Genomic DNA, 21,500 nt, shown 5'->3' with positions numbered 1-21,500 from the left:
TTAATTTGCTTTAGCACTTTTCGTTTCGATCAAGACAACTTGACTAAGAGAGATAATAAGAAAAATAAGATATGAGCCGTGCCATGAGAAAACCAACATAGTGGCTTTGCGACCAGCATGGATCCAGACCAGCCTGCGCATCCGCGCAGTCTGGTCAGGATCCATGCTGTTCGCTAACAGTGTCTCCAATTCCAATAGGCTTTAAAAGCGAACAGCATGGATCCTGACCAGACTGCGCGGATGCGCAGGCTGGTCTGGATCCATGCTGGTCGCAAACCCATTATGTTGGTTTTCTCATGGCGCGGCTCATATAGTTATTTTTCTAGGAATAAGTCTTCCAAATCCACTCAAAGGTCTATGAACACCATGTAGACTTATTCCAAGAATGATAACTGACTTAACTACTTATCAACAGTTCAGCAGTTCGAAATACACGTTTTGTTATTTGATTTTAGTGGCCTAATTACTTCTCAAAACAATATAAACATTATATCTAATGTCATATCATTGCAGAAGAGACAGATGTGTTCATCTATACCCAATAAAACAATGGCTGCATGTTTATGATAAAATCTTTGCCCGTTTTTTGTAAATATTGTATATAAATGTAGTGGTAAGATCTCTTTCTTTTGTCTGACCTTAATCATTGTTGTAATTTCTGCAGTAAATGTTCTTCTGTCAAACCAAATATTTCCAAGTTTTCACTATCAGATCTTTTTGCGCACTTGTAAATACATGTATACGACATGCCATTTGTATTGCATTAAGACCCCGCGCACATTTGCTAACATTGGGATGATTATAGGTCAGCAATGTTTGTCGTTTCAGTTGTTAAAATCGCATCATTAAATAATATGGATTCGTCATGACATTTTGTCACAGTACTTTGATGAAACTGTAAGTCAATTTATTTTCCTAGGTTACTATTTGAAATACCGGTACGCCGCCGTATGCATGTATTAAGATGGATATATCATTACGTTTGTTATAACTAGATATGCATAATATCCGTATCACGTGAGCTCGTGTCTTCTGGACTGCGCGTGCCCATCACGCGACATTCAAATTACTGAACTGGGTCCTCTTGTATGTTTTTGGCAAAATAATTCTAACAGGTTATGAACATCTCCCGATCGGAGTCATATAAAACAATCGAAAATAAACTTTTTATTAGGAAAGTGCTCATGCTTATTCGACGCCGCCCAGATGGCGGCGTCGAGTATATGGGATACACTTTTATTTCGGACCCTGTAAAGATGGTAATGAATAGTTTCGGAGTGATAAACTGAACACAGTGAATAGTTTGTAAAAGGATCAACGATATTGCACAATAGATTTTAGTGAATAAACAAAAAAATGGCAAAAAGAAAACATAAAAAATGTATGTAATGCAACTTATTATGTGATTTAAAACAATGCTATCTATCTTTCCTCTCCTTATTTGTAGTGCAGAACATATTTTTTTCATTTACAATTTCGTCAAAATGTTGATCCGATTTATTGATAAGGGAGGTTACTCTGTAAGTCAAGTTTTCTATTTCTATTCTTAGCATGACCTACTTACCTATCTCATTTTCTATAAATAGAACACACCGCAGATATACCATACTGCAACGCGTGAATCGCCTGGACAAGGGAGCGTTCATGTATTTTAAAATAACCTTGCAGTAAACTTCGAAGAGAATATTAAAAAAAAAAAAAAAAAAAAAAAAAAAAAATACAGAAAATTATAAATTTGCCTGCATAAAAATTCCTTGAAAAAACGTATTTACAAACTAAATAAAGGAATCAATAAGCATAGATATGTTGAAATGAACGAAGGAAGTGCCGCTGTTAACTTATTTTTAACCTTTTGTCTTATTTCTTTGTTGATAGGTACAGTGATGTAATTTCAGAATGCGCACACTTTTGCAAATTCCTACTTCTGTTTGCTTTTTGTTTGTTTGATTGTTTGTTTTAGTTTTTTTGCTTATGTGTCATAGGCCTATACTCATTGTTTACAGATATACACTGTCAACTAAGGTGTGCAATAGGCTAAAGAGCATTTGGCTGAATTTGTCAGTGACAAGTTAATACTTCTTTAAATGTGGTTAGATCGAAATATCAAAAGCCACGGGACCATAACTTATCAAAGCATCAGTGACTTTAAAATAGAATTCCTTGTTGAATTTATATGTTCATTGATCTTATATGACTAGTCAGTTGCTCTGGTTGTATTATATCTTGTTACTTGCTTCTTCTTTTTTCTTTTTTTTTTTACTTTAATAGATAGTTTTTGTATCTGTTCATTCCTGACAAAAAAAAAAAAAAACAACAACATTTTCATTGAAATATTTTCTACACTTTGGCAGTGGGTTATTATGCTTGCTAAATTCCTTGTAATATTAGATTTGAATCTAGACATTGACATATTCCTAGTAACCTTAAGTTTCAACGAGGACTTCAAGTTTTTCGTTCGTCCGAAAAAAAAATGAATTCTATGATATTGCAAAAGTATATAAGAAAGATTCATGCTTTGTGAATACGGGCAATATAGAGGTGATTCATGTTATATCATTCTTTTCTTGGACAAAATGTTTGGTTGTTTTGGCAACGGAAACGGTAAAATGCTGTGTATAATCTTCATTCCGAAATCTATCATGTAGGTGACTAAGGTCCATGAAACTTCATCAGTAAATAGAAAACACTCATTACATTACATGATAATAAAAATAATGGTTTCTGTGAACCACAACTTTGAACTAATTATCTTTCAACATTTCCTCATTTTCCAACAAACTGCATTTCTGTGAAACTTCATACACACGCTCCTGCGTATAAGAACTTTTCACAGGTGCTGACCTTAGTTAGTGAAATAATTACTTTAATTTTGTCTGTAAAGAGACCACCTACTCGCAATGTTAATGTCATTGCAGGTAGATGATTTGTATTGCATGGTAAAACTTTTCTATCATGCTTATTCTTCATGTTTTAAACAGTTTATAACATATATTGTTTTATGTGCTAATGTTGATAACTTGTAGCCAGTCAGACTAATAAAGTAATGATTAGGTGATTTCTCATATTGCAATAAATGTACTTCAGACACATCACTTGGCGGCGTCTTTGAAGCTTGCATCAATGAATTTCCTTGTACTATCTTGACCACTTTGTAGTATATGAACAATCAACGATATATTGAACTTATTCCGAATTTTGGTTGTCATTAGCGTATTTTTACTGATGATGATAATATATATCCCAAAATTTATATTACTTTTTAAAACTGTAGATGTTAGCACTTTTCTACAGATATTGAAACTTTTGTGTTTTCTATTGTTTCTTTTATTTACCATATCGGGGCAAAACACCACTATTGAGGTAATAGGTACGTACTGATCCGGAGATGTGCCATGCCTGTTTAACTATATTTAAGTATCAGCATAATTCGTTATAATTCGGCTTAGTCGGGTTAGGATGGCTGGCATTTCAACTATACCAGGGTTTCGCAATAACATTAGAAAGGACCAATTGATTCAATATAATTTTCTTGTAGGAAAAGCTTAGGTTCATATTTTCAATTATGATTTTGAGTTTTATTAATTTGTAAATTGACAAACACCTTTCACTAGTCAAAATATCAAATTTAGAGCAAATACTACATTTAAAAGTAGGCTCAAATTATCTAAAGCTTCTCTAAAACAGCTATTACCTAGAAAAACAGTATTTGAAAAGACTGACGCATGACTCTTAAACAAAATCACTTTCTTCAAATGCCGTTACATTGGTTTGAAACCAAGGAATCAGCAGAACATAATGCAGTGGCTTACATTGATGAAAAAGTTTACTTGTCAAAAATGTTCAACATTTATATGTAGCTTGATATTTACAACATCTGTGCACATTTTACACACTTAATGAGTGTTTTATTATATTCAATACTGCCTGAAACTCACCAAAATACCTTATTTTTCTTTATATTTGAATTTATTGGATGACAAAAGTTCAAAAACAAAGTCTTAGGTAGTGCCTCCTTAAAACCATTCGGATATCAAAAACTGGAAGTCTATATCAGTTTCTTCTTTTAATTAATTAACATTATGATCTTTTACAATAGCTATATAATTCAAATGTGTTTTTTACGTAATACAAAATATTCAATCTGTGTCAAAACATTAAGTGCAATTTAATGTAATTAAGGATATAGAACAGTCATTTGAACAGGGATAGCACATGCCTACTTATTAAGAGATCTCTAGGCCACATTTCTCTGTAGAGTCGTTCGGCACCCACATCCGATTCACATGGAGAAGCTATCAGTTATTTGTGGAGGTACAGTTACTATACTAGTATGAAATCTAGCTGACTGTCCTATAAAACTGAAATACTGTATAAAAACGATACAAGATAAAAAAAAAACCCCAAAAAACCCAAAGAACAACACACTAGCAAAACATTGTACAGCGTAATAAATGTTACATTTGACGTAAAATGAAAATCCAACATCAATTTCATATAAAATAACGATATTCAAGATAACCGCAACATTATTATAGAATAATAGGAATGTACTATGTCAGTTCGCCCGCCAATCACCACTTTTTAAATGATTAAATTGTGGGCTTATCTTTTTGATACAAGACCTGAAACGTTATAAATATATCATGAATAATTTTGGATAATTTATAAAATATAGGAAAGCGTACAAAACATCGTCATGATTTTCAACATTTGACTAATAATGAACTCGAGCGATTTTTTTTTATATTTTACGAGATTATCATTTGTCAGTACAGCATATTTCTGTCAAAACTAACTAAAATGTAAGACATTTCACGAAAATTATACACTTACATAATCCGTTTTAACATTCAGAGAAATCCCATGTTATAATTTACCACAAGGTCTGTTTTGGGACAAAAATCTAGATATTTCTTATGTAAAACTGATTCAAAATCTATATTTAAGAGTATTTCAGATTGAACTTATTAACTTAGTAGTCACTTACGCGTGCACACTTGGTCGTGCATTTAAATGGTACGCACGAAGTACCAATAGAAGTTGGGCAGTCCTAGTGATTATTATTGACCTCTTTACGGGTCCTCGAGTTACTTGTACTACTTCTTCAACAGAGGAGCCGGTACGTGAGCATTACTGGTATGGTTATTGCACAATGTACTACCTCTTGTCTTCTGCCAATTTCAGACAAAAGATAAAAAGTGAAACGAGTAAATTTGACAAGGAGAAACAATTCCAAAAGTAAGCAAGGCAGAATTATGATTATTGCATATTGCACTTTCAATCAACACTCCCTATATTTGTATAACAAATGAATTAATTCCATCGAGCACTTTATAGTAATGACTATAAAATATAGTATTACTATATACAGAATGATAATTCAAACAGGGGGCATAATAAAGTTACGAGTCTTGTGCAGTGCACTTTTTATAAATGTCTTCTGTCATAAGAGTTCAATAAAATCCCTCTAACAGTAATGGAGTTATCCTACAGACAAAATAAAAAGTGTGAAACAATTAATTTGATAAAGGGAGATAATTGTAAAAGTAAACATGCAAGTATGCAAGTAGAGGTATGGTTTTTGTACACTGTACTTTCTCTAAATGTTCTCTGTCTTTGTACACAGTTTGAATAAACTCCTTTGAGCTCTTTTAGAGTTATGACCCACACACCTTTTTCTGATTTAAAAAGATAGATAATAGTAAACATAACAGAGTTATCGTTCTTGTACATTGCACTTCTTATGATTGTATGTCAATGTAGCAATATTTAAAAGAATCCTTTGAATAGTGTCAAGGTTATGAACCCGTCAAAGAGTCTTGGAATGGACATACATACAGACAGACGGACGGAAGGAAAGATTTATTTCAATAGGGTTACCGCTAAAAGGCGAGGCACTTACAATTGACTAACATATACATATGTAACTTTACATTTTCTACTATACTATTGATATTTAAATATAATTATATCAATTACAATTCTGAAGCCACATATAAGTAATTACTATTCATATTCGCATGCAACATGCATGTTTGTTTCCTAGAAACAGAAAAGTTACCAGAAGACTCTGTTCACATGTACTAAACACGCTTATTCAACATTATACATAGAAACAGAGACCCTAAAGTATGTTTGCAGTTGTCAGCAAACAGCCCTAGGCTCTTCCCCGTATAGAGAAATGAAAAACAGACTTTATGAATATTTAACAATAAAATAAGTACCACAACAAGCATCAGGCAAACACAAACACTGAGAGTTGTAAAAATGATTCTAGGTACAAATATAAATACGGTATTAAAACCATAATCCAGTGACTGCAACAGCTACAATTGCAGTAACCGTAATCGAATAATAAAATGTCGTACCTATGCTATAATTTGCTTTCAACCTTTTGAAGGTATCCATACATATGAAAGTACATGTTTCACCATCACAATAATCACTATCTAACATGACATATTCGCTTTTGTTTAACTTGGCATCAAGCCGATCAACAAAGGCACCCCAGCTGAAGCGACTGGTGTTGTAAAATGAAACATAAAGGGCAAGCAGAGGACAAAATGACGTCGGATACAAATTTATAGCATCATGCTTAACATGTACAAATGGTAAAATATATTTTCTGATCCGTTTAAGTTTTGTACTACCGCCTTCTTTCACTTCAAACAATTCCACATCAGATACCACAGCACCATTTGTCAAATCAAAATGGTCATTGTACACGAGGTACTTAGCACAAGAAGTGCTCATGTTGAAGTTATTTTTGATTATTGTAATATTCTTGATACTAAATAATTTGTCTATGCTTGTTGCGTCTTCCAAGAACCCATGCTTTGGCGAGAAGTAAAGATCCATATGTACTACAAAATACTTGACGCATGTTCTCTCTTTATTGTTACTCGTATCCATTTGTGTCCTTTTGTGAATACTTAATACAGATAAAGTATCTAGCAGGTGGTTCTGAATTAGCCATTTTATGACGTAGTCTTCAATTCTCTGAGCTGCTGATGTGTCATTTTCCACCGCAAACTGTGGTATAAGCACCTGAAACACACTGTATCCGACCCCACCAATCCGTTTAGCGACATTGAAACATCTTCCCGCTATAAATATCTTTGGAGGCATACACATCGCTTGAACGCACGTATTCTACGAAAAAAATGAACAATACAAAATTATAAAACTCATGATGCACATAAAAAAATTAAACAATGCAGACTTTGTTAGTTACAATATTGCAGTGAGGGGTGTTCTTATTTTATCTCCACTAATGGATACATGAATGGCTAAATTCACACTTGTACCACAAATTTTGTATTTTAATTTTACCGCCAAACTATGCCAAATTCTATTACGAATTGATAGAAAAGTATTAGATGATATATATTTTCAATCAAATGTATACATGGTAGAATTTTCAAAACACAATTTTACTATTGTTGTTTGTAGTGCAAGAATTAATTCTTCTAAAAGGAAAATTTATTAAAAAGGTATGCTTTGCCAAGTGGGTAAGGTCTCTGACTTAGAATCACTTGCCAATCACCATTGTGGTATCAAAACATCGTTTACAGTGTAGAATACTTTCATGTAAGGAAGTCATCCAGCTGACTTGTTATCGGATGACTCGATGGTTTTACCCAGGTGCCCGCTCGACCCTTAAGTAATGCCCAGAGGGGTTCCTGATGTCTTCCTGTACCATCAAGAGATAGCAAAACACCACTTGAAAAAATTATGTTGGTGTGATTCCAAACCAAACAAATAAACAAAAAAGAACATACAAAGAGATCTGCTGTATGATCTCGCTGACATTTTTAGAAAAATATCCTCCCGTTTCTTTAAATAAAAAAGCATCTTTGTATTTAAAGTATACGTTACCTAACGTTATTTCTAATCTTAAAAATAATCATGGTAACAAATTGTTAGTAAACAGCTCGGTAATAATCTCGCTTCGGTCGTCAATGTTTCACCGAAGGCTTTGCCCGAAAAGTAAAGGGATGTACATTTTTGTAACTTACACTTCTATACCACAAATAACCCTGTAAAGAACATTTAACTCTTATCTTTAGATTTTAAACAAGTACTTTAAAGAAGGTATAGATGTACTTGTAAGCCACTAGAAATAGTATTTAATTATTCTTGATAAACAGTGTTTTCCAAAGTCTTGGTCAAAAGGTATTATTATTCCTATATTTGAAAAAGGAGAAATTCAAATGTTAATAACTACAGAAGTATTGCGCTGATCAGCTGTTTTGCAAAATTCTTTACAATTGTTATAAATGAAAGGTTGAAGAAATGGTCTATAGCAATGGTGTTATTACCCATGCACAGTTTGGACCACTGATGCTATATGTCTATTAAATGCTTTTATAGAAAAACAACTAAGACATAGATCCAAGCTTTACTGTTGTTTAATTGGTCTCAAAAAATGTTTTGATACCATTTATAGAAATGGTCTTTGGTTAAAACTCATTAGAAATTGAGTTAATGGTAGATTGTTTAATGTTATATGTTCACTTTATAAGGAAGTTAAATTATGTGTTAAACATTTAAATGACCTATCTGATGTATTCAGTTGTAATATAGGATTGTTACAAGGGGAGATAATGTCCCCTTTTTATTTTCTTTGTTCATTAATGACGTCGAACTATATTTACAACAAGAGTCTAGTGCATGTATAACTTTAGAACAACTCTCAATTTACTTATTACTTATTGCTGATGATGCAGTTATTTTTTAAGAAAAAACAGCAGGCTTACAAAAATCTTTGAATAATTTTAAAACATAGTGTGATAAATGGAAGCTTCGAGTTAATATAAGAAAAACAAAGATAATGATATTTAAAAAATGTAGAGCTTACGGTAACACTAGAAATGTTTCAAAATATGATGGGGAATGTATTGAAATTGTTAGTAACTTTAATTATCTCTGTATTGTTTTTCTACTGGCGGGTCATTCATGAATGCCACAAAAACATTGTTAGAAAGGGTACACAGATTTTTTTTTAAAATGGTTACTCAATGTAAAAATATCAACATGCAAAGCCGCATTGTATGGTGAAACCTGCAGATTCCTAATTCCTATTGTTTGTAATCAGACAAATAAGAATAGTTAAATATTATTTGAAATGACATTTAGAGAAAAGTAATAATTGTTTGTTGACAACTGTATTTAGCTCACTTAGATATGATACTGATAGAGATAAGAATGTGGTCAACTGGGCTTTTAAAGTAAAACATTTATTGGAATCTGGTTTTAATGATGTACGGTTATATCCAGAATCAGTTGATATCTAAACGTTTATTCCAATATTACGAATAAGATTATTTGATCTGTACATCAGCAACTGGAGACAAGACATGCATAACATACCTTTTCTTTGTTTGTTTAAAGAACTTAAGTTGGTATTTAGAATATATGAATACCTAAATAAAATGAATTGCATTAAACTGCGAAATAGTATTGCCAAATTAAGAATGTTGTCTCATCATTGAAACATTGGAACTGGTAGACATAGAATATATTGAGATCTAAAAGAAATTGTACTTTGTGTGAAGTCAACGATTTGGAAGATGAATATCACTTTGTACAAATATGCCCTGTTTATTCTGAGTTCAGAAAAAGCTATATACTACGTTACTATTACAACCATTTAAGTCTGTTTAAATTCATATAACTTTTAAACACATCTAATTTGAAAAATTTAAATAGGCTGGCTATATTTTGTAATAAATCGTTAAAAGTTATTATTAAAATTATTTGTATAATTGAAACGATTTGTACTTAAACACTGTACTGTTTGTCTATGAAATATTTAGTACGAATGTATAAATTTGATCGCCTAGTCCATGTATATTTCAAATACTTTTATCATTGATGTCTGTACATATTTCATTCTCACTGTAGCTATGATGACGAGGAATTTCTTATGTTTAAGTCATATTATTATTAATAAAGTTCTGTAATGTGTAATTAGTATGCACTCGGATTAATATATCACGTGGCGGAATATCCATTGGAACTTTGACGGACATTTCCTTTTAAATCGATGTTCTAATCGATATAAAAATCAAGGACTAAATTACAACTGGAATTTATCTACCTAATACCTAATATAGCTCTAATGTTTATTTTCAGGATCATTTTTTTTGTATTCTTAATATAATCGAAAGTGTACCTTGCGCAGAAATAATTAACCTTCAATTAATAGAATAATGATAATAAACTTGAATTCCGCAAAAAAGACCCTGGTCTAACAACTGATAAAGAATGTGAGTGTAAGCTGTTACACATAGCCAGGCCCATCTTAAAAAAAGAATTGCTAGCCTTATGTTCTTAAATGACCAATAATCCACCAAAAAAATCACCAAAAAAAGTAGGGGTCATGTATCTTCTAAGATAGATTTTTGTCTGACAGGTCAACACTATGGAACAGCTTCCAAACTGACAGCTAAAATGTGGGTATGGGCCATAACAGACATCTGATGCAATATATATCATATGAACTGATAGATAGAGTGTTGTTACATTTGTGAGTGTTGAAGAATGACAATAAAGGACAGAATACAACAATGGAGCCCCCAGTGAGGATCGAACTCACGACCCCTGGTTAACAGTCTAGATATAACATACAGGAGTAATTTAAGGGTGACATAATTGAAATATAGAAATTGTGAAGCTTGCGTGCACATTGTATACACAAAGACTTTTAGAGACATTGGAAGCATATTTGTTATACATTGAGAAGAACTATATTTAATACCGGTAACCGAAAGTGACCACTGTAAAATAATTTTATTGTGACATAGTGAAACATGGATATCTCAAAAGTAACAGAAGAGGACTTGAAACTTCTAGAATTGATGCACGGTTTGAAAGACCCCCCTAAAGTAGAGAACATGGATGATCTTATTTCATACATGAAACATTTTAGTGGAGAAGAACCAGATTTTTTCAAGGCATGGTGCTACAGCAGCCGAGGTTAAGATGGAGACTACTATTAAGGAAGTAACCGGTAGCAAGTTCCCCGGATATCATTGTTTTATGGCGAAACATGAAAGGGAGAAGTGACTTACCCTACCTGGAAGTATGAGATTTGTTGCCTACTGGAAGAGAAAACTTACACAAAGGAACAGATTTTACTTGGAATTAGACGAAGTGTGAAAGGAGAGACAGCAAATATTTTGAGAGGATTAGGGACTAAAGTGACCATTGACGAATTGATGTGCAAATTTGAAAGTACATATGGGGATATTGAATCACAAGAATCGATTCTGAAAAAGTTTTATGCCAGCAAACAAGAACCAAATGAATCTGTTCTCAAATATTCAGCAAAGTTAGAAGAAATTTTGCACAAGCTGGGGAAATCGGTGCACTAGATCCTAAACATGAGAAAACATTAAATGTGTTTTTTATTCAGGTTTGAGACAACCATTGAAACAAATGTGTAATTATAAATTTGAAACAATAGATGATTACGACAAGTTCAAAGTAGAAGTAAGAAAGATAGAAAGTGAAATGGAATCGTTACAGAAAGATACAACTGGGAAGTGCCATTCAGCCAACCCAAAGCCAGAAAAGACTGAATTAGGAGAAGTGAAAGATTTATTACAACAAATGAATGAAAGAATTAACAAACTAGAATTAGAAAGAGAAGAACCATTAAATACAAGTAGAGGACGAGGCTATAGAGGAAGGAGACATATGAGAGGAAATTTCTTCCATGGTTAAGGCAGAGGAGACTACAGACCTACCCGTCCGTTAGGGTCTAACAAGTTCACACCAGCAAATGTCAGATATCCATCCCAACAGTTACATGTTATAGATGCAACAAGAAGAGTCACATTGCCAAATACTGTCAAGAACATCTAAACTGAATTGTGCTTCTGTCAATGGACCAGCCAGCAGCACTTTTGAAAAACAAGGTCCAAATTTAGTATGTCAATCTAATGAAGCTGACATTTTGATAAATAACATCTCAGCTACAGCACTTATAGATACAGGCAGTTGTATAAGTACCATTAGCCAAAATTTCTACGAGAACAACTTACAAGATAAGCCACTTCAGCTAGTGAAAGATATTTTGAACATTGAATGTGCAGACGGTAACACATTACCATACCATGGATACATTGAAGCAACATTAACTACACATGGAATTCCAAACTGCAAAGAACAACATTGTTTATTTCTCATTGTTCCAGATACAAGCTACAATAACAAGACACCCATACTTATTGGTACTAACATTTTGAATGAAATGATGAAAGACTGCAGAGAAAATTTTGGTGACAGCTTTTTGCAGAAAGCCAAGTTACATACCCCGTGGTATCTATCCTTCCGTTGTATCACCATCAGAGAAAAAGAACTTAAAAAGAATAAAGACAAAATTGCCATAGTAAGAAGTGCCGAAACATCTAAAGTTACACTTGGTCCAAATCAGTCTATCAATATTAAAGGCTTTACAGATAAAGAATTAGAGTACAGTCCTACATGTGCAATTCTACAAGAGACAGAAACCTCCCAGCTGCCAGATTTCATTGACATAACTCCTTCAGTTACACACTATGTTTACAGAAAGAATGGAGAGATCACAGTCAACTTGTCGAACTTGACCACAAACACTGTAACAATATCCCCTAAAGTAATCTTGTGCGAGTTACAACCAGTCACGGTAGACGAAACTGTATTCAACAACTTAGAGAATACAACCACTCATCAAATCTTCGATGATGTACACATAGAATCATCGCTAACTCCTGAACAAGTTAGACAAATAAAAGAGCTCCTTCTGAAACATAAAGAGATCTTTTCAACGAGTGATACAGATATTTAACATTGCGATAAAATCAAACATAGAATAGATCTTTTAAACGAACCCCCTTTTAAACAGAGGCATCGACGCATTCCTCCCGCTATGATTAATAAAGTGAGACGTCATTTAGAACAACTCTTGAGTAGCGGTGTTATACAGAAGTCTAAATCTCCTTGGGCTAGTAATGTGGTAATAGTACGAAAGAAGAACGGCAAACTTAGAATGTATGTCGATTATAGGTCCCTTAATGAAAGGACGATTCGCGATGCGTACGCCCTCCCTCGGATTTAAGAACTGTTTGACCCACTACAAGGATCGAAAATATTTTCAACTATAGATATGAAAAGCGGCTACCATCAAGTTGAAATGGAAGACACTCATAAGGAAAGAACAGCATTTACAGTGGGACCGCTTGGTTTTTTCGAATAAGTAAAAACGCTATTCGGTCTATCAAACTCTCCTGCTACCTACCACAGACTAAGGGAAGAGTGCTTAGGTGACTCTAACATAAAGACCTGTATCATATACCTAGATGACTTGATTATTTTTAGTAACTCTTTTGAACAACATCTAGAACGCCTCGACCTTGTACTTTCTAGACTTAAAGAATGCAATCTGAAACTTTCAGCCGATAAATGTTACTTCATGGCAGAAAAAGTTAAATTTCTAGGACACATAGTTAGCAAGGAAAAAATTGAAACTGATCCGGATAAGATTGAAAAAGTTCGTAACTGGCCGACACCAAAAAACCCTGACCAACTTCGATCGTTTATTGCTTTTTCTTCATACTATCGAAGGTTCATCAAAGATTTTTAAAAGATTACTAAACCCCTAACAGATCTCTTACCGCCAACATCAGCAAAGAAAACAAAACAGAAACAGACAATGGAATGGAAGTTAGGTAGTGAACAGCAGAAAACATTAGAGAATTTGAAGGTCATCTTAACATCTCAACCTGTACTGGCATATCCAGACTTTCAACAACCATTTGAGCTTCACACAGATGCGTCGACAAAAGGTCTTGGATCCGTCTTATATCAGACACAAAATGGCCAGAAGAAAGTAGTCGCGTATGCAAGTCGCAGTTTATCAAGATCGGAAAAGAACTATTCTGCATTTAAGCTGGAATTCCTTGCATTAAAATGGACAATTACAGAAAAATTTTCAGATTACTTGATAGCAAATAAATTCACAGTGTATACAGACAATAATTCTTTGACACATGTATTAACATCAGCCACATTAGATGCCACAGGACTACGCTGGGCTTCAGCGCTTGGAGAATATACTTTCGACATTATCTATAGAGCAGGCTTGAGAAACGCAGACGCTGATGGTATGTCCCGATACCCTTATGATAAACTTACAGAATCGAATACTGTTTTCATCAAGATAGAAGACAATACAGTCAAAACCATTTGTTCATCCAGTCAAATGCCAGCTTTTATTGAAATACATCCTGCTGCTTCTATTAACATCATAGACATAAGTGATACACCTGGACAGCCGTTTGCTCAAATCGAAAGCAGAGAAATCAGAAGAAACCAACATGAAGATCACATAATTGGAAAATGGGTTAGAGCAACAATTGATAAACGCCTACCAGACAAGAAACATTATTTCATTAGAAAAAATATACTATGAAAAAGAACTTTAACAACTTAAAGATGATAAGAGGGATATTATACAGAGAAATTATGGATGGGGAAAACAGATTACAACAATTAGTTTTACAAAGTGTGTATAAGAAAATAGTCCTTAGAGGTCTTCATAATGATGTGGGCCATCCTGGCAGAGACAGAACTATGTCTCTAGTACGTGAGAGATTTTTCTGGCCAGGTATCATGGCAGACATTGAGCAATGGATAACGACATGTGACCGTTGTCTCAGAAGGAAGACTTCAACAAACATACGTGCTAGTAAATGTGGTGACTACGTACCCTCTTGAATTAGTGTGTATAGACTTTCTGACAGTAGATCCCTGCAAAGGCGGTATTGGAAATATACTAGTGATAACAGATCATTTTACGAAATATGCTTTGGACATTCCAACGAAAAACCAGACTGCGAAAACAACTGCAGAAGCCTTATATGACATCTCTTTGTGAATTATGGTATACCTACACGCTTACATTCAGATCAAGGAAGGAATTTTGAATCCGAAACAATAAAAGAACTCTGCAAATTATTCAGTATAGACAAGTCGCGCACTACACCATATCACGCCATGGGAAATGGAACTCCTGAACGCTATAATCGCACATTACTAGACATGCTTAGTACTTTAGTACCAGAAAAGAAAACTGATTGGAAGAAGTATCTCCCTACACTTGTACATGCGTATAATTCTACAAAACACGAAGTCACAAAATATTCTCCATTTGAATTGATGTTTTGTCGTAAACCAGTATTACCAGTAGACACCCTCTTTGAGAAACACCAAGATAATGAAGGAAATCCATCATCACATGTAGAGTATATAGAAAACCTCAAGAAAAGGATAAAAGTTACACAGGAAATAGTGAAGAAAAATATGGAAAAGGCTAAAGTGAAGCAGAAAACAGGTTATGACTAAAAGGCAAAGGCAGTGAGAATTGAGATAGGAGATACAGTATTGCTTAAAATTCTAGCATTCGATGGAAAGCATAAAATGTCTGATAAATTTGAGAAAGATGCATGCGAAGTGATAGATCAACCAAACAAGGATATACCTGTGTTCTTCATTAAATCACCAAATGGGGAAACAAGAACACTACACAGAAACCATCTTTTCCCTCCAGGATTCATCCAAAATGAAAACTGAAAAGGAAAAGACAAACTCTATGATAAAAGATGAAGGAAAACCCATACCTAAACCAAGAAGATTGGTAAGGTTTGATAAAGGGACCGCAACTGCTGAAGAAAAGATAGAATCTGATGATAGGAAGAATCAGAAGAAATATGACGTCACAGATGTGGAAATAGATAGTGATGAGTCTGGAGATGAATTTATAGTAACTACAAGTATTCCTGGGGATGCTCGGACTCCAGCTACAGTAGAGAAGGACGAAGATGTTTCAGAAGTATCAGTAGAAGCTGATCACTCAGCAGAAGGTGCGGTGAAAGATACTGGTGAAGACAGTCTTACAGACAGTCATAAACAAGCAGAAGATGAAACAACAGAAAAAGACATAATAGAAGATAGTGGTGATAAAAGTAAAACAACAGAAATTGATTATGACACAACAGAGACACACACAGAACAGAAAGAACCTAAATTTGACAAATAAAAAGAAGAAAGATAAAACAGAAACAGTACCAAGGAGATCAGCAAGGGAAAAGACTAGTCCAGCTTGGCAAAAGAATTATTATCTCAACCAGATTTCTGAGAGACCAGTAGATAGACTACAAGCTCTAGACAGACTTGTAAATTCAGGAATTCTAGAGAAAGTGAATGCCGACATTTCATGCTAATTGATAGATGCAATAATGAAATGATATTTTATTCTGTTTTTAAAAGATATTGACAATTGTATTAATGAATGAACATTATAAAGGATGAGGATGTGTTTATAGTGTTCAATAGAAATTGAAAGTTGAAAGTAAAGGCAATAAAATGAAGAGACAGATAATTGTTTTTAAAGGATATGTGACTGTACATATGATAACGTCCAGTGAAGATATACATTTTAAAATTTCATTCCGTAGACTTTGAAAACTGACGATATGTTTCACTCAAAATGAAACAGTGTGTTTCACTATTAATGAAAACAAATACACTTAGAATGCTATTGATACAATGAGATACATGTATATGTGAATCCATACTAGAAATACATTTGAATGTGGTAACTTGGTGAAACATATGTCAATTCATACTGGAAATACATATGAATACTGTTACTTAGTGATAGTGAAACAGATGTGAATTCATACTGGAGATACATCTTAGTTAATGTATATAAGATTCTTTTAAATTGTCATTACTTTGTATATTTCATAGAATATAACATGTTGTTTGGAATTATAGGGACACACTTTCTGGGAAGGGGAGAGCAAGAGGCAGTTTCCGGCAAATTTTGTATATGTGGTTTTAAGTTATTATGTTAGTTATTTTCAGAGACAGCAGATGTACCTGATGCAGTAATCATTGTATTTGAATGTTTAGATAATTTCTTTAGTGTTTGTTGAGGGTAAACTTTAAGTTTATTGTCGCTAATTTTTTTTAGGTTTATTGTTAAATGACGAGACGTCATTTTCTATGGAGCGGGAGTGTGTAGCCGGGTCATATTTTCATGATCATATGATACGTGGTTTATGTCTCTCTCATTGCTGCTTTCCGATGTTTTTATCTCTTTGGGTATATATATTGGTCTTGTGAGCGCCCGCCCGCTTAGCTCAGTAGGTAAGAGCGTCGGTCTACGGATCTAGGGGTTGCGAGTTCGATCCTCGGGCGGGGCGCATGTTCTCCGTGACTATTTGATAAACGACATTGTGTCTGAAATCATTAGTCCTCCACCTCTGACTCATGTGGGGAAGTTGACAGTTACTTACGGAGAACAGGTTTGTACTGGTACAGAATCCAGGAACACTGGTTAGGTTAACTGCCCGCCGTTTCATGACTGAAATACTGTTGAAAAACGGCGTTAAACCCAAAACAAACAAACTTGTGAGCACTTTGATTATACTTACTGGTCTTGTGAGAACTTTGATTTTATTTTGTGGTCACGTGATGATCAGAAGTGTATGACGTCATTTTCTCAGGTTGTTTTAGTAAAGGAGCTGTTGTACAGAACTTGGTGCGACGAATGTTTTATTCCTACCAATTCTTTATCTGCTTGTCTTGTAAATGCAGTTCATGCATTTACTATAGCTTTAGGAGGTTACTTTGCAATGGCTGGAATGATTATTTATTATTCACTTTTGGTGCTATTTAATGATTTAGCGCACTGTCTTTGTGTTCCAAAATGGCGGTCATGTATATAACTTCTGAACTTCTATTTATAACATGCATGTATTAAAATATCTAAATCATTGTTCACAGTATCATCATCACGTGTGGCAGATGTGTGGAGAGAAACTGTGCAGACCAGTGTCACTGTGTGTATAAAGGGTTAAGATCCCCTAGATCTGTAAGTAAGCCTTTATTATTATCTTGTGAACATTATACATGTATTGTATACATTATTTTATGACGTGCATAGTTAAGGCAGTAGACCACTATTGTGTGTAAACTGTGATTTTATATAAATGAGATATTTATCAGTACAGAATGTTTAACTGAGAACATTACCTATTTATTATGTACATGTAAAGGTATTTAACTGTTAATTTGATTATATATAAATACGGATGCAATTGTTTGTTATTTCAGTGCCTGGAATGTATGCGCTACCTTAACAGACATCTGATGAAATAAATATCACATGAACTGATAGAGTGTTGTTATATTTGTGAGTGTTGGAGAATGACAATAAAGGACAGAATACAACAGACACATGATTAATAAGATTTGTTAACATATCTATAAATGCAAAAATCTCCTTGAAAATGCTACCAAAATGTCAAGTGTATGTCCGCAATGAAATAAAAACAGGAACTGGCTTACATAAAACATGAAAATGCCACTTTAGCAGGGAAAAAAGGATTTTTTTCTTTCCGCCATTATTGCCCGAAAGTGCTGCATGATTACCTATTTATTACTATTGTACCTCTATCCGGAAAACGTAGAATAAAGCCTGGGCTCGATTCAGGTGATAGTTGTTGATATGATTATTAATGACATGCCCCAACATTTTTTTTCAATTAGTGTAAACAATTTATGTTGTAAATTAATGTGAATATATGAAGGTACCCACTTATCTTGTTTACAACAATGAATAAAACATCTTATAGTTTGTTTAAGGTAGTGGACCTGTAACGAAAATCGTCCAATTGCGTATTGTCCATATGCTTTTTTCAGCAGTTTTCGATTCTTTTATGGAAAGCAATGATAGTTTTAAGCAATAGTTACGTCCAGAGAATGTCGAATTGCTTGCAAATACATAATAACGCTGAAATTGCAGAGTCATTACCGATCTAATACTTTAAGATTTTGTAATAACATTTGACGACAGTGACTTTTTGTGTTACACTTTTTGCAGAAAAATACTACTGAATAGTCGGAGAAATGCTTCAAAATGAGTAAAGCACAAGGAACACTTTCAAAATGATCAGCTGAAATGATGAATAACAACAGTTTAATTATGTTGTTACATTTATGCGATACCAATTTAACTTCTTGTAATTTCTAATTGTTGGAAATACATTTTACATTTTAGTATATCAAAAATAACAGGTAAATGTATTACATACTAAATTCACACCAATCTTTAGGCTACTTTTGAGATTTAAAAAATGCGACTTTTATAGTGCTAATTTTTTATAATGATGTCATTAACTGAGAAAGAGATAATTGTTTATCAGCCATTATTTGAAATCTATGACATTTAACTTTCTTTCCTGTTATTACTAATTAATCAGTATAAATATAATAAAATTTCAATTATTATCTACTTACATATTTTATTAGTTGACAGTTATTACTTTTCTCAAGTTTATTATCTTAGAACGTTATTTCAATAACAAACTTTATGTGTCTTTTCAGCTAATTTCGCATTTATTTGAAGGCAATAAAATTTTATATCATAAAAGGTACCATTCAGTAGCTTTGACACACTACTTTACTAATTTGTTTTCAGTTATTCGGTTATAGCGCGACGATATTGAAATTATCACGGACCACTTTGTTGCACAAGATATTAATTGATGTAGCACAGCTGTGCTAAGTTATTAAAATAACCCATTAATATTTTTAAATAAATTGCACACCACGCCCTTTGTCTAAGAGCGGATACATTAGAAAAAGATAAAATTTGAAAACGATTTATTTCTACAATGGTCATACAAAAAAAAAAAAAAAAAAAAAAATATTTGTATGTGTATTATCCTGATGAAGGCGTTAGCCGAAACGTTGATGAGATAAAAAAAACTATACATAATACGTGTTGTTGTTGAAATACCTATCGCATTACAATGGTCATACAACACAAAAGTATTTATTGTTGTTATTTTGTGAGAAAATAAAACACGTCAGATATTGAACAACAATGATGACTTTTACCATAAATATATCGAACATACAACAAGAATAACGACATATACAATAACAATGGTAATACTTAGAAATTTTCTTTTTATTTTATGCTCAATTACGTTGAGATTTGCATTTTGCAACAATTTTTAATCTCAGCGCGGGAAACAGACGCGCGTAAACAGACATGACGTCAGACGTGTTGTGACGTTAGAAAGAGCACACAACATAAAGTTCCATTTTATTTTATTTTTTGCTGCATAACGTTATGAAATTCTCATTAAGTAAAATAATTTGAACCGAGAAATATACTATAAAGAACAAAGTGCGACTACAATTTTCATCCTGTTTTAAACAAATAATTTAAAATTCATACACAATGTTTGAGGGGGCGGAGCTATATCTCTCTCAGTGTGAAAATATAGATTTCATATTTTCACAGTGTGAGTGATGAGATATAAAAATATTTAACTGATAGAATACAGTATTTCATTAGTTAGCATAAAATAAAAATGTGTACAACCACTAAAATTTAGCTGCAAGTTTTTTTAACAATCGACTATTACTGCATGACATTCCGTTATGAATGTAGCTCTACATACACAATTAGATCTAATTTATTTATTTTATGCTAACTAATGAAATACTGTATCAGTTAAATATTTTTATATCTCATCTCTCACACTGTGAAAATATGAAATCTATATTTTAACACTGTGAGAGATATAGCTCCGCCCTCTCATACATTGTGCATGAATTTTAAATTATTTGCTTAAAACAGGATGAGAATTGTAGTCGCTCTTTGTTCTTTATAGTATACACATGTATTTCTCGATTCAAATTATTTTACTTAATGAGAATTTCATAACGTTATGCAGCAAAAAAAATAAAATAAAATGGAACTTTATGTTGTGTGCGACTTTCTAACGTTACAACACGTCTGACGTCATGTCTGTTTATGCGCGTCTGTTTCCCGCGCTGAGATTAAAAATTGTTGCAAAATGCACATCTCAACGTAATTGAGCATAAAATAAAAAGAAAATTTCTAAGTATTACCATTGTTATTGTATATGTCGTTATTCTTGTTGTATGTTCGATATATTTATGGTAAAAGTCATCATTGTTGTTCAATATCTAACGATTCTATTAACAAAACGTGTCATTCTTATTCTATGTTATGTGATTGTATTTGTATAGCGTCGCTTTGCTATTTATATCGCGGGAAATCGCACATACAATAAGAATATCAAGCTTACAAAAAATATAATGAATATACAACAACAATAACGTCTTTTACAAAAAGAATATCGAACATACAATAAGAATAACGACATATAGAATAACACTGGTAACACTTAGAATATGAATGACACGACATTGAATAACAATATCAAAGATACAATAAGAATAACGAAATATTAAGTAACAATAATGACTTTTACAATAAGAATATCGAACATACAATAAGAATAACGACATATACAATAACAATGGTAAGACTTAGAATATGAATGACATGACATTGAATAACAATATCAAAGATACAATAACAATAACGAAACATAAACTAACAA

The 21,500-nt window shown here is 33.1% G+C and overlaps 1 long non-coding RNA gene across 1 annotated transcript; it reads right to left on the bottom strand.

Annotated features, from left to right (window-relative positions):
- Positions 1–2,143: 2,143 nt before the first annotated feature.
- Positions 2,144–2,558, bottom strand: LOC128550243 (uncharacterized). Its single transcript, XR_008368174.1, has 2 exons — positions 2,313–2,558; positions 2,144–2,205 (listed from the first exon to the last, which is right to left on the bottom strand). It is a non-coding gene; the product is annotated as an uncharacterized LOC128550243 (long non-coding RNA).
- Positions 2,559–21,500: the final 18,942 nt, after the last annotated feature.

The sequence above is a fragment of the Mercenaria mercenaria genome, chromosome 17, assembly GCF_021730395.1.
Source record: "Mercenaria mercenaria strain notata chromosome 17, MADL_Memer_1, whole genome shotgun sequence".
In the NCBI taxonomy this organism is placed as follows: domain Eukaryota; kingdom Metazoa; phylum Mollusca; class Bivalvia; order Venerida; family Veneridae; genus Mercenaria; species Mercenaria mercenaria.
This window is presented reverse-complemented; position numbering and strand designations above follow the sequence as displayed.